This window comes from Planococcus citri, chromosome 4, assembly GCF_950023065.1.
Source record: "Planococcus citri chromosome 4, ihPlaCitr1.1, whole genome shotgun sequence".
NCBI classification, from domain to species: Eukaryota; Metazoa; Arthropoda; class Insecta; order Hemiptera; family Pseudococcidae; genus Planococcus; species Planococcus citri.
This window is the reverse complement of record NC_088680.1, coordinates 29352173-29368086: the sequence shown is the minus strand read 5'-3', so window position 1 is coordinate 29368086 and position 15914 is coordinate 29352173. Positions and strand designations below refer to the sequence as shown.

General features: G+C 35.9%; 1 protein-coding gene across 6 annotated transcripts in view; it reads left to right on the top strand.

The window, feature by feature from the left end:
* The window catches only part of vri (vrille), a 122422-nt gene that overhangs the window by 98101 nt on the left and 8407 nt on the right, over positions 1-15914 (top strand). The window contains exon 2 of one of the 6 annotated variants that reach the window (XM_065364817.1): positions 1826-1900. The exons of the other annotated variants lie outside the window; for them this stretch is intronic. The gene's annotated coding sequence lies outside the window, so the exon portion shown is untranslated. The remainder of the gene's footprint in view (positions 1-1825; positions 1901-15914) is intronic. 6 annotated transcript variants of the gene reach the window in all.

The window sequence follows — 15914 nt, the reverse complement described above, 5'->3', positions numbered from 1 at the left end:
CAATCACGAGCTCGGGCTTGAGCCTGAGGAGTGGACGAGCGACTCGATTCTTCATCTTCTCTCCATGAACCCATCGAAGGCCTCTGGGCAACATCGTTCTAGCGTAAGATTTCGTAATATCCAACGAACCGAACGGGAACGATTCGATCTTGCTTGCGATGTGGTCATCGTAATGGGCTCGGAATTAACGTGATTAAGTCGCACCGCGTACTCGTAGTCGCGGTGGAATCTCGTATACATAATGCTGTGTACACGTGGTGGTCGTTGGGCTCTATCCCGCTTACGAGGAGGTTATTTTTTGCAGTCCAATGGCAACTGAAGCGGTAATGACCTAGTCATGGTCAAGGGTGAGGTTAGTTAGGCGAATTTACCTCATTATTATGCGATTATGAAGTCATCCGCCATAGTTAACAGTGATCTTGATGTGGGTGCGTCTGTGTCGTGTTATAGACATAGACCTACCTTTCCAGTTTGGGGATTGTTTCACATTGGAATGGAATGAATAATTGAACTACATGTTTAAATGGATTTGCAAATTGTTGATTTCAGCCGTTCGAAAAGGTCAAGTTTGAGAGAATTTCGAACGGGTGGTTTTTAATGATTGGAATTTTCCACTTACTCGCACATGTGCAAAATGTGCGGTCGTATTTTTTAAAAAATGTATTCAGAAAAAGCCAAAGGTTCAATGTCATTGGCTACCTGTGTCTTATTCAAAACATTACGCGGTTTGAATGGCTCGACTCTCGCGGCATAACCAGTTGTAATTCATTGATAAAAATGCTTCAGCGTATCGTATTTCAATAAAAAATCTATCTCGTATTTCATACTTATTATTATATCGTTGTTAGTGTCGGAATTCATCCGATAGGTGGAATTTTGATGACATAAGCATTGAAAAAGTGTCGGTCGTCAATGACATTTTATAATGTAGAATAAGTTATATGTAGATGACAAGTGCCTTCTGTGATCTGGTCATATACTATAAGCCGTATTTCATAAATTTCATTCCTCAAGCGAAGTGACGCGTTTCTGCATGTTTAAAGAGCGATCTTATTTTTTTGCATCAATTACTCGTATACAGACTCGTGACATAATGCTCATTTCTTATTTATTTTTATGAAGAGTGGCAACAGTTAAGTGACATTTCGTGACTTATTGAACACGGAATGAGTGACAAGGGTGACTTTGTGTGAAATTATAATTATTAATTTGTAGTACAAGTATACGATGAAGTGTAAGGTGCTGGGATTGAGGGAGGTGGAGGGGAGGGGAGTGCTCACATTCTGTTCGGAAAATTATGGGGTATTTCGATGATCTTGCTGTTATATATTTTGGTAACATTTTAGAAATTATATCAAGAGACCTTGTACTCTAAAAAAATTGAATAATTTTGAAAATTTTTTAGACTTCGAGCTTTTACTGGAGATGTTAAACATTTAGGTACCTGAAAATTTGAAATTTTTCCTTCCGTCTTGTTGAGGTCATCTGACCAAATGACCCATATTGATACTCAGCTTTGATGAATATTGTATGAAAATTTTCACGTTATCATCCAGATAATGATATTTTGGCGGCGGGGAGAAGTTTTGGAGGGGAGGGGGGTTAAATGACATTGATTTTGCACCCAAACAAGTAAATATTTTTTTAGCTTTTTCAAATCCACGAATATTCAATTTTTCAACAACTTTTGCCTCGCTTTGCTTGCGTTTGTTTGAATGAATCTTACTTCTTGTTTTGCATGATTTTTCATTCGAAAATTTTACCTTTATGTCATTTTACCCAATTTTTAACTAACCCACGTTTGTTTTGTTTTCTTGTGTTTTAGGTGAGTACTGATTTTGCGGTGTAAAAATAGCGTAGTTAACTAGTTATGGACCCAAGTGTCTACCTATCAGAATAAGTGAGTCATTTTATACGTATTATAATTTATATAGCCGAATTTCGCGTGAATACGTGTAAAGTTGAACCCGGCCTGATTTTTTCCATTTTTCATTCTTCATTTTCAAATTTATCTTGAAATAGTCTACGAGCTCCATGCTCTTAATTGTGAGCTGAGACGAGAAGGCAAATCGAACGGGAAGCTCAGTGCTACATATTTCAATTTTCATAGGTACTCAAATTTCGAAAATTGTCATATTTCATATTTTAAAAAATAACTCGTTCAATTATGTTTCGAGGCACAATTTCAATAGCAGTGAAAAAATCGTATATTTTTTTGTGGGCTTGGAATTTTTCAAAAAAAAAAGAGAAAAAATGTTAAAATTTCAACTTAGAAAATTTGAAAAACAGAACATTGATATGGTAAAAGTAGGTACCTACTAGGTACCTATTGTGAACTCTCGCTCCCCCCCCCCAAGAAATATTAGTAGAATACCTTATAACAGTACAAAATTTAAGTGACAAAATTAGATGCAAAATATTGGACCCCCTTCTCGTTTTCACCCTTTAAAAGTCGTGAACTGGTTGGATGAATAACTCGTCAATGACAAATTGAAATTAAGGTGTTTTTGACGCCCCTCCCCTCCCCCATCCTTCTAAAAAATCTTAAAATATCCGAAGACATTAAAAAAAAGGCGAAAAATTGACGTGTAAAATAGCTTGAACCTCCTCTTCCTCCTCCTTGATCCCCCCCCCCCTTAAGAGAAGTAAAATGTTTGAAAAATGCCCTGCCAAAAATCCTGCTTTTTGATTTTGAAGTTTTGTTAGTGTTGTCCTGCTTTTTCATGTTCTCCTGTGGGGGGGGGGGCATGAAAAAATTGAGTGGCAGATGCAGAAATTAGGGCAGAAGGAAAATACCTAGAATATGTTGAATGTCATAGAGATAATTTCAAAGTCAATTTCGACGAATTGATTTTCGAAAATTGTAGTACAAATTAACAGATATGAATCTTCATTCGATTAAAAAAAAATTACTCAACGAATCACAGTAGGATCCTAAAAACTTTTTTTCTATTGGTCAATTTTTCAACAAAAAAAACTCGGAGGGTAGAAATGTGTTTGTTTTTTGGACCTCGATACAGCCCTTGCTAATTTTTCATCAAGTGATGGTTCAGGTTGAAAAAACGAACGGAAATGTTGTACTATTTTTTTTTTGTTGCAAGACAATAAAGGGAGAGGAGAGGGGAGGGGTCAAATTAAAATTTGAGTTTTTATTACGTAAGGTAGTACCCATACGTGCTACGTGTATGCATTTTATGCAATCGTATTTCGATTTGATGGCCAATGACAACGACGACGTCGGCTATACGAATACCTACGTTAGAGAATTGATTTATTTTTACACCTGTTTGCAATATGCGATCATACGCTGACATGGTCGCCATCGATTACTATACATGCGATGCATTGTACTATACAGACATAATAATATGTGGTGTGTTACGTACGACTCTACAAACACATACGCATGTCGACCTCACAACGACCTTTCCCCTTCGAGTTTGACTGAAATTTCGTAATCGAATGCACGACGAATGTAATAGCGAAAATTTAACCGGCTGGTCAATTACGTAGGCGAGAATGCTGTTTGGCTGTATTTTTTTTTTGCATGCCAGATGAAACGTGAGGATGAGATAGAGAGAATGAGAGGAAAGCATGAAAACGTTAAACGTTTCTGGCTGTGGCAATTACCTTCGCGTATAGAAAGAAGCGAAGTGATCGCGGTGCAGGTACTCGTAATAATAATAATATTATGTACTGTACGTTTACGTACAAATACGACGTGTTTTATGGAACATGTTCAAGGCGATCAAGCTTTACGAGTGTACGAATAACGATGACGTTTGCGAGAGCAGTATAGAGAAAGAGAGAGAGAGAGAGAGAGAGAATACCGCAATCACACAAACACACATTCATGCGATAACAATGTCAAGTGCGAATATCTTACGTATACAGACGGCGTGCTGCTGCGAGGGTTCAGCTGAGGTCGCGCATCTTTCTTTTCATCTGTCTCTGTTTCTCTCTCTATAAACTACTATATTCTGTGTGTACTGTGTAGTGTACACTCGGTGTACTTAACGTAGGTACTACAATTCTGCAGGTATACCTATTACCTGGTGTATGTAATATCGCGCATTTATAATACTATCGTACGAACAGCAACAACAACAACAACAACAAGTTACCATAACGCTTCCACCACATTTGCTAATGCGACCATTATATTTTTTTTTTCTTTTCGGAATTTACAATGATTAATTAACGACGAGAAAACGTGTATACGATCGCTACCTGCTAGAGACGATTTTTTTTACTCTCTCGCCTTCCTCCCCTCTGTTTGCTGTTGCCCATCTTATATAGCCAGCTTCCTTCGTACCCTGTTGGTTTCCTTTCGTCCCCGCCACAGCGCAGTTCGCCGCGTAAATTGCAACACGTACCTTACCTACCTCGAGCGACGTGGAAAAAAATTGCTTTTCCGTGCATCGTATAATTAACGAGTGGAATTCGCGTAAACAGCGAACAATAACATCTTACTTCATTACCACCACCAGCACCAGCAGCAGCATCAGCAGCGTAGGGCAACTCGCTCGACCTCCAAAAATCTTCAATTTCGCACTCTTTGAACGAATCAGCGAACAGGCGAACGAATGAATGCCAAAAGGAAAAAAAAAACTATAATATCGACAAACACTCCTCTGCTACCCTCCGATCATAAGTAGAATGATGTATAATGTAGTGTAGCGTCGTCGTCGTCGTTTACTGCGGATATTTCATAATAAGAGGAAACCCTCCGACAACAGTGTTTAAGGTTACATCATCGGCGGACATGTGGTACTCTTGATGACGCTGACGCACACGTCAAGCTTGCTACTAGTCGTATAGCAGCGTACGTAAGTTGCGGAGTAGATTTCGTCATAGAAATGTCACCCTTTTTTACACATTTTTATTATCGAAGCAGTGGCTGAGGCTAGTGACTAGGTATATCTACGTCTTGTGTGTGTCTGTGCGTGTACACAGGGTACAAGGAAAATCGTTATGCTATAAGAAGATGATGCGGAGGTGGTCGATGAAGAAGAAGTATCATCGATTCTACGTAGATAGGGTACGTTTTGAAATAAAAATGAGTTATTCGAGATTCCCGTATTTATACCTACCTACCTATTTCTAAATAGGTACCTACAATCCCACATTGAAATTGAAATTAGATTAAAACTGAAATTGATACAGGTCGTGGGTTCTGTTCTAAAATGCGTAATCTACTCCATTTATACGTATTGTTTCTATATTTATTTCTGTATCATTTTTGACGTAACATTGACTAGTGTCAGCTTTAGCCTATTTGATTTTCATTGTACCGAGGGGGGGGGGGGTGAATCTCACGATCTGTGATTTTGTTTCTTTTCGTTTTTTAGCAAGACCCTTGCTTTGTCTCATAAATAGGAATTCGTATGTTTTCATAAGAAAAAATCGAAAAATTTGTAATATTTTATCACAAGCAGTCAATTCAAGTTGAACTTGTCAACTTTTACTCAAAATGACTCAAATCAAACCTCGAAGACCAAAATTCGCATTTTTCTGTATGATCAAATATTGTATGCGCTATAATTTTATTCCTCATTTTTTCCCTCATTTTTTCAGTGTGGTGAGGCCCCTCTATTTTTTTCAAAAATCCATTTTTTGTGACAAAAAATTCGAAATTGCTTCTATTTTTTTGTCACAATTAAATCGATTATGGGATTTTTTCGAGCTGAAAGGGAGCACTCAATCCTCACCGAATTCATTGTACTATGAAACTATTTTGAAGAAAGTAGGAGAAAAATCGATTGCATTTTGTCACTTTTCTTGGAATCAGTAAAAAAAACACTGAAATTCAGTGAAAATTGCAGAATGAGCAAAACCGATGAGACCAATTGAAAAATCAGTAAAATTCATTTGAAATCACGACACAATCAATTCAAGCTGAATTTTGAAAGTTCACTCAAAATATATAAACTGATTATTTTGTTATGAAAAAATTAGAGCAATTTTGGATTTTTGTTTCACATAATTATTATTTTGTATTCTCTCAGAAATGCTTGGAAACAAAAAAAAATAAATCCCACTTTACATACTTAGTTGGAACTTGTGGCCCAGGGAGAGAAGGGGGCATTCTCAACAATTTCGGTTTGTTTCATTTGTTTTGCGAGGCACTTAATTTTTTCCTAAAATTGATTTTTGTGGTGAAAAAACTGAAAAAAATTATTTTTTTTCGAATTACGAACAATAGATTTAATGATTATGAACTCTCGGTCAAAAATATCTCAAAAACGAAGCCTCTTTTTTTAAAAAAAAAAAAAACATTCAATTTTCTTCTTCTTCTTTATTTATTTTTTTTGTAAAAATCCTTGACCCCCCCCCCCCCAATTGAGCTTTTGTTATGAAAAACTGTCGGTTTTATAGAACAAAATCAGAGGAAAACAAAAAAATTGAAAGAATGTTGCAATTTACAATTTACAAAATGCAGTTCAAGTGGGTGAATTTTGGGTATAAAGACCAAATTTTAGAGAGCTACCTACCTATTTTATTGAACTGTTAATTTTTTTGGAGCTTTTTACACATGGGCCACCTTATTTGTAGCAGTATTGAGCTGTTATGAAGCCTCCAACAGATTTTTAGACGAAGCTGAAAATTTTACTTTGCAGTTACAAATTTTGGAAAATTGTACCTCGGTAAATTGTTCGAAATGGTGGGAAAAAATATTGACGTGAATTTTTTGGAGCTGAATTTGATGCTTAGGAGTTCTTTCAATGGAATGTTTCAAAATCTTGAAAATCAAAAAATTTGCTGGAGGCTCCAAAGCCATTTGAAACCGCCATGAATGAGATGCGAATCAAAATTAATCATTTCTTTGCTACATTTTATCAAATTCTGATATTTTTCATGGGTTTTTGAATTTTAGAAAATTTTTACGGATTCAAAAATTGGAATTTATTTGTAGCGAGCAAAATTATGCGTGATGTGGTTGTTGTTGTTGTAGTTGTTTTTTTGGTGTTCATTCAATTTTCTTATTCTCGACTCAAAAATTCTTTTCTTGTGAAAAATACATACATACATTGGTTCTTAAAGTGGAAAGATGAAAAACCAAGGATTTCAAACTGAATGGAACTGAATGGATTTTTGTCTGATACTATTGATGATTCTGCTTCCTCCACCCTTCCTATTCTCTACACTTTTTCGAACTTTTTTTGAAATAGAAAAATTGGTATAACAGCGTAGAGATAAAGTCATGTCACAAAATTAAGGCACAATTCTCGTTTATTTTTTCACTAAAATTGAGAAAAAGTATAAATTCTTTTTTTGGCAGAATCAAATTTTGAAGACGTTCAATGCACCCTCAATTTATCAAATCATCTCTGAAAAAATTTAAAATCGAATTATATATTTGTAGTTCCTTGTCAATTTTATCCTAAATTCTATTTCTGTGGAAAAAATTATGAAAAATTTTTTCAATAAAAAATTTGATCGAGTACCAATATTTTTTAGATCAAGCTGTCAAAAACCCCCAAATTTCGACGCAGCCACATGCAAAAAGTACAGAGTGAAACTCCTTATAGCATCACGATCAATCTCCTTCAGTCTTTTTTCTCCTCCTTCTTCCCTCTCCTCCAATATCTTCCAGCAGATTTCATAATTCTTCCTACATAGAATTTAAAAAAAAAAATGCCGATCTGTTCAATTATCAAACTGAAAAGCATTATCACTTCCCCCTCTCCTCTTTCTTCAACACCAAGTTCCTTCAATTACGCGCATATGGGTCATTCCATGTCAACTCAACCAACGTTTTTGGGTCATGTCCTTCGATTTCGCTCAATTTTTTTTTACAATATCTACCCACCCAGTAAGTAAGAAAGCCGCAATCAGTTTGGTCCCAGCCCCCTCAGGAGGCGGGTGGGGGGGCTTCCATTATTTTCACATTGTCTCGAGGTACTCAACTTCAGCAGCCCATTTCTCCAAAACTATGATACTTTGATCAAAACTGATTTCACAGTTTGAAAGGGCATCAAATTTTAAACTTTTTAAGCATTTTGAAATTTTCAAAAGTTGAAAGTTGAACTTTCAATTTGAAAGTTCAAATTTCAAAATGGCACTGCAAGTGGGAGCTACCATTTAAAATTTTGAAAAAATTTCCATAGATGTACATTTTGATACTTTTTTGAAATATTTAGGTTTCGAGATGGGACTCGTAGACGGAGGGGGAGCACCCCCACCCCCAATTTTGGGTGAAACTTTCGAAAGAAAATCTGGGGCATGTGATATATCGAATTGTATGTTTTCGGCAACGCTGAACACGAATATGACGTTAGATTTTTGATAGAACCCCATCCACGGCCCCCAGCACCTCCCCAAAGGGGGTAAAAGTTCAAAAAAGTGTTTTGTTCGTGCGACACATGGAATAATATGTTTTTGGTGACGCTGAACACGAATATGACCTCAGATTTTTGATTGGACCTCATCCACAGCCCCCTGCACCTTCCCAAAGGGGGTAACCCAAAAAAAAAATAGTAACATTCGTGTGACACATGAAATAGTATGTTTTCGATATCGCTGAACACGAATATAGCCAAAGTTTTTTAAATAGACCTCACCCATGGCCCCCAGAACCTCCCCCAATAGGTAAAATTCCAAAAATATTGTTGGGGGCCGTGGATGAGGTCCAATCAAAAATCTGACGTCATATTTGTGTTCAGCGTCACTAAAAACATATTATTCCATGTGTCACACGAACAAAACACTTTTTTGAACTTTTACCCTCTTTGGGGAGGTGCTGGGGGCCGTGGATGGGGTCCTATCAAAAATCTAACGTCATATTCGTGTTCAGCGTTGCCGAAAACATACAATTCGATATATCACATGCCCCAGATTTTCTTTCGAAAGTTTCACCCAAAATTGGGGGTGGGGGTGCTCCCCCTCCGTCTACGAGTCCCATCTCGAAACCTAAATATTTCAAAAAAGTATCAAAATGTACATCTATGGAAATTTTTTCAAAATTTTAAATGGTAGCTCCCACTTGCAGTGCCATTTTGAAATTTGAACTTTCAAATTGAAAGTTCAACTTTCAACTTTTGAAAATTTCAAAATGCTTAAAAAGTTTAAAATTCGATGCCCTTTCGAACTGTGAAATCAGTTTTGATCAAAGTATCATAGTTTTGGAGAAATAGGCTGCTGAAGTTGAGTACCTCGAGACAATGTGAAAATAATGGAAGCCCCCCCACCCGCCTCCTGAGGGGGCTGGGACCAAACTGATTGCGGCTTTCTTACTTACTGGGTGGGTAGATATTGTGAAAAAAATTTGAGCGAAATCGCAAGACATGACTTTCAAAATCGCCTTTTTTTGGTTGAGTTGACATGGAATGACCCATATGCCACATATTGGAGAAAGTATCATTTTGGTGTCCGGGGATGCGATGCAATTTGTGACCTATTTATACGCGCTGAATGAATTGTGTGCCATTATTTTATTATACCGACGATTATGTAAATGTCGAATTTTCTAGGTCAAATTAGTTATCTCTTAATTGCGGTCGATTTTAATTACGGCGCGATTTTTTGTCTGTGTAGTTAGTTATAATGTGTGGTGTAGTATATGTATATGGTACGAATATGCGATGAGTTTTTTTTTTCGTTCATTTCATGTACATAAATGTGTGTTTGGTTGACGTGGGGTCGCGCCAATTTTAATGAATGTTATAGTACATAATAGGATGGGTATATTAATAGATAAGAGCGATATTTTTATGTCATAGGGTTTCTCGAATGTAATTCGTATTTGTTCGTTTTGAAATTTGTAAAGGGAAGTGCGAAAATTAAGAATGAGGGGGGAGTGGTTGGAGAGTATTTTTATCAGATCTGTTGTAAACTATTTGCTACGTGAAATTTTACCTATGTTTATTTTTTCTGTACTGTTCAACTTGATAAATTGATCAAAAATATCGTTGATTAGGCAAAAAATAAACCCTTTTTTGAATACTTGATGTTTTTAATCGATCCTCTGTAGATGGCCCAAAATCATTCTACTCGCTCCCATAGGTAAGAAAAAACTCTACGTCGCGTCGACTTGTTCGACACCCTGTCTTCGCTTAGCATTAGGTATTCGATATATCTAGTTGGTAATTTCGCACTGTACGCGTCTAGAAAATATAATTAGTGTGCCTAGACCTTACCTAAATGTACGCCACATTATAGGAACAATATACTGTTACTCGAAACAGTCGTCTTTGTGCGAGTATGAAAAACTCGAAAATGCATATTTTTTCGCATCGTCAAATCTGGCCTGGTAGTCTAGAAAATACACGTAGAGTTATCGTATTACTAATATTATCAGACATTATCGTCGAGATGGTCGCAGTCACAGGAAGGAAGCTCGTCAACGTAGCAAAATTTATGGTAAAAATTGAAAAATTATGCGAAATGACTACTGAGAGAGAGAGAGAGAAAAAAACCATAGCATCGCGGTCTCGAATCTCGATGCGGTAACGCAGCAACAGTAGCAGCAAGTGCAGTGACTGCTGCATTCCACGTTGAGATTAATAATCAGCGGAAGCAGTCTCGCTGTCTGCTACTATGCTGCTGTGTGAAGTGTGATGTACGAGTAGGTAGCCTGTAGCCTTAGGACTGTGAGTCTGTGAGGTACGTGTACTGGACTGCGACTTTGTCTGATCATCACGACGAATACCTATACTGAATTGGCGTATCGACAAAAAATTATTAACATTTTTTTGATGACTTAACGTGGTGTAACGGGCTTCTTCGGTGTACGTTAGAATATGAAGAGTGACTAACTCACTATACGGTCGACGAGTACCAAAACGAATGACCAGTCGAGTTATTTTAGCGGGCTGTAGTTGGAAATATGGTTTTTTAATGGATCTTCTTGAGTCATGTTTGATGTACCTACATTGACTGTAGCTGTTATGCAATTGAACAAAGAATTTTTTTGGATAATGCAGGAGGTCCCATCAAAGGTTTGATGTAGTGTAAATTTTTTGTGAAAAAGAAAAACGTTGAGATACTTATGACTGAGCATTGAGCAAGATGACTAAATAATTTTGTTGAAATTAGAATGGGCTTTTGATTTGAATTTTTTTTGGTAAGTGGTACTGTATAAATTCTTGTAAGAATGAGTACAGACAGATGAAAAAAGTTCTTCGAAAAAATTGCATCTCTATCTACAAAAATTGAAACATGTAGGTACTCTTGTAGAATCTTCCATTGATTATTTAGGATTAGAAGAAGAGGACTTTTCAAAAAGAAATCAATTTTATACAAAATTTTGACTTTTGATATGAAAATTTGTATTTTTTGAATTTTTCATCAGATTTGAAGAGGTCGTAGCAGTGATAGTGTCAACATTTTTGTCCCACGACCGAGAATCCTCTCATGGAAAATATTCTGGTTTTCAAAATTTGTACTTACTACCCTCCCCCTCCCCCCCCCCCCTCAAAATGAACTAAAATTCCAAAATTTTCAAAAAATGATATTTTAGAAAAAAAATTATTTTTGAAACAAAATTGATTTAATATGAGCACATTTTATCAAAAAGTTCATGTTTACCTTCAATTTTGCTATTATGCTTTGCAGAGGGAGAAGGAGGGGGTTGCATGTTGAAGAATGCTGTTCTTTATTACCTATTTTTAATGTCTCTTCTGAAGAAAAAAAATTCCAACTTTTTAAAACGTTTGTAGTGATTACGCCAAAATTACATTTTTTGTATAAATCCCAAAAATTGATAGAAATGAAAATTATCGAAAATTTTGTTGCAAGTGAAATGTTCAAATTTTTGAGTTACATTACTTGCCGAGCGTTTTGACTGTACTCAAGTTACTCGCATTTGTTTAAATTACTCGAAAAACAATTTTTGAGTAAAAAATGTGGATAAAATTTCATTGACCCCCGCCCTTCATCTCCTGCTTGATTAAAAAAAGGAAAAATCGAAAGTTGAAATATTGAAAAAATACGTATTTCATCAACTTGAATCTCAATTCGGGCATTTTGGAATAGAATTAGAGCTATCAAATTTTTATTGGTTGCACGTTTTTAAAAAAAAAAAAATCAAATAAATTTACTAATGTTTTTTGATAATTTCTGTATAAAATTGAATATAAAAAGTCTGAAAGTCATTATATGGAAGTTTGAAACCTAACCCTGGGAACATTCTTTATGTTTTTTTTCTTTTAGGTATTCTCAGTGAGTGAACACTGGGTAGGTCATATTTTTCAATCTGATCGAGCTTCTCAAAAAATTATCGTTAAATTGCTATACCTACGAAGAAAAAATTTCATAATTTTTTAGATCATTGTTTAACCTACCTAGTGAAAGTTCGAAGTTGAAAAATTTGAAAAATTTTCGAATGTTTCAGAGAAGCCTTTTTCAATTTTTTTTTGGTCAAGATTTTCAAGCGCCATCTTAATTTTTTGTACTACTTTTAGATAACCCATTGGAAAGTTTATTTTTTGATGTTGAGAAGTTCTCAAAATGATGGATTCTTTCTCTCAAAATACCATAATTTTGTGTCTTATTTTCCTCAAGATCTTGAGATGACATAATTCAATTTAAACAATGCATGAAGGGGGCGGTGTTAAACATTGATCATGAAATTTGGAATTTTTCAAGACCATTTTTGGTTATGATTTTTTGCTAGGCTCTGTCAAATTTCGAAAACTCCAATTTTTTAGTAATTCAAAATGTGGTTAAAAGTCGATTTCAACAGCTTTTCCTTTCCCCTCTTAAAATTCCTTCACAAATTAAATGAATTTGATGTGAATGGCCTTCCTGGATCTCCCTCTCCAACCCTCCCAACTCAAAACAGCCATTGTCATTTTTTCGTGTTGGGAAAAATTTGAGAGCTTTCAGATTTTTCATCACGAAAAAATCAAGAGAATCAATTTTCACCAATATCCAAAGTTGATTTAGTTTTTGAAGAGAGACAGAATTGTGGAGCATGAAAATTTTTCATCAACGGTGTAGGAAGTATTTTTTTGGAACGCTATACTTGAGAGATATCATGAGTAAATGCTGAAAAAATTCAACTTCAATCGATTGTTTGCTATTATTAAAATTGTGAATTTTTTAAAGGGTCTCTGCTATAAATCAAATTACAGAACGTGACATTTCCCAGCTGGAAAGTGTGATTAATTTTTTTAAAGAATTTTTGCCACTGAGATTTTTTGAGCAAAAATAGGCAATTAAGCATCCGTTCCCGAATAACTATCAGCCATCGAAATAACATTGAACATCCTGTATACTTATGCACGAGGGGAAAAATTAATCTAAAAATGTAAACGTCGCATTAAAACAATTCGCAACCAAACACACTCTATACATCGAGCAGTTTTAAATGGAAAAATTATAATTTTACTAAAAGACGTGTAGGTCTACCCATCAAATACCTATATGTATATTGTATAGCCAATTCTGTGTACCGTAGCGTATATTTTCATATTCGTAGTCAGCTCGTTTAATACGTTAATTAATTACCGTTATAATTACAAGCTCCTATACGTCGAACGTATAGCTCAGCTCATCCGGTGATCATATCGAATTACTCGTCTATCCCGGATGAAAATCTATCATCGGATTAGTCAGCGACTTCAATTCATAGGTAGTACGGTACGTAACTAAATGCCCGAGCAATGAAATTTTCTAAATGGCTGATCGACAAACACGACGATGATGAGAAGAGAAGAGCTATGCTCTATACTGTTTAGAGAGCTTTTTTTCACGACAACGACGACGACGACGACGTTGAGAAAATATCACCACGTTTATCTCTCGTGTCACGTCGAAAGTGTAATTACGGTAATGCGCGATACACCTAAGTATACGTACTACGTTGTCGTTTTATCAAAAGATAAACAATTACGTAATCCGGCTCATTGTAACGGGCCCAAATGCCTCTCTTATAGTATTTTCATCTCTCCTCCTCGCTGCCTCTTCTATATGTACTATCTTCACATCTATGTGTGCTATGCAATGCATGCTCTTCATCTCATCTCCTCATCCACATCCACCATCAATACCCTTGATGTCTTCTCTTCTCAGGTTGTATAGAATGTTATGTAGGTTATGTAATAGGTGTGTGTGTGGCTTCTCTGTCTACTAAACCCCGCCTGCTCTTCTCCATCTGCAGCAGGTACACTATTTTTATGTTTGTGTACGTGTGTATGAGTCAAACGGTTCTTCTTCAACAGTACATTTTTTCCGCTTCCTATTCGACGTGTGTGTATTAAAAGCCCAAGTACAAGGTAATGAAGCGTACACAGCACACATTGTACGCTAGCACATATTACATCAGAGATGCTTCGCCGAATGACCTATACGATAGATAGGTGTTCGTCGTGGTTGTGGTTTTGTCCATATTTTTTTTGAGTGACGTGTGTATCTGATTCGTTATCGGGTATATTTTCGTCTAAATTGACGAACGAGTCGCGATCCTAGAGGTATTTTTAATCGAAAACCTGCCAGAAGTATTCTCGAAGTTGTCTGGATGGTATTTCCAGACATAGACGTTTGCATTTAGATGGGAAAAAAGGAAATCAGTAGGCTAATTAGTAGGTAATCTGTTGACAATGACATGTGACGACTTCTTCGATGAATTTATTTCAAAATTATAATAAATTTTGAAGAGAAATAGTAGAACCCTCTAATTTCCAATTGAGAAATTTTGAAAAAACCAAAATAATTGAATCTTTGGAATATTTTAAAATTTAGACAAAATTTGTGAGGGGGATCAGAAAATAATTTATTTGGACTTTCAAAAATGTAGCAAACGATGCATCACGAGGTATTTTTGATTTTTCTTATTCAATTATACTCTTTTATTGTAATTGTCGAAAAGGGAGGGAGGGAGGGAGAGGGTAAATTTGTCAAATTTCAATAAACTCTTTTCCCTCAGAAAAAATTCTCCTTTTAATTTCCTGTTTTTTTTTTCACTGAAATTTCTCAAAAACATTTCAAAATTTTTTGGACACCGTGTAGAAAACCGAAAAAATGTAATATCGCCGGTATGGAGACTATATTTTAATCCATTTCATTTGAAAATATTTCACCAAACATGGCTTGCTCTGTGTACATAATAGTCTACCCCTTCTCCATCGTATATCGGTCAAATCGTTTTAAAACAGCAGGGGGCACACGAGACTGACGATAAATATCGATTAAAAACTCTATTCTCGAGAACACCCGCCGGTATTTGTATCATAATCGTGGCTGAGCTTTGAATCAAAACATATGTACCTCTGTTTTATATTAAATGTGACTGACTGCGACACTGTTTAAATGAAAATTAGGTCGATCGTGGTCAAAAATCGCCACCGTAGACCACTACTGGTAAATTTCCAATTATAAAACGTCAAGTTGTTGGCTCAAGCTCTCCTCGTCGTCGCTTCGAAAATCTCCTGTCAAATAATGAAATGAGAAAATACCAAAAAAAAAACTAACGAGAGGTACTCCAAATCAAAGACTAATGGCGCCTTCTCATAATCGTACATAATTATTTCCCTTTAAATTTTATCCAACTAAACAGATGTAAAGAAAATACAGTTTTAATCGCCAAATGTCCCTGTACTCCTTCTTCTCATCAACATGCCCGCATCGTTCTGCCTCGATCCAAATTTGCTTTTGTGGTTCTCTCTGGCAATCGCGAAAAATCAATAATAAATTATCTAATTAAAATATCAATTTTTAAAAGCCAATAAATTCGCGTTGGTCGCCGCCCGATAATACGTTTAATTAACGAAATCACTCGTGTTTTTCATGCTTTGCAAATATGTACCTTTCGATTACCACCGTACACGTTCTATCTGTGATGCTGCTGCGTCTCCCTTCACTGCTGTGGCTCTTTTCTGCCTTCTTTAGCGCTAATTGTAATTTTAATGAAACGTTGAAACGAGCGTTAAATTGACCAAAAGGAAGCAGCAGAGAGAAAGAGAGAGAGAAAC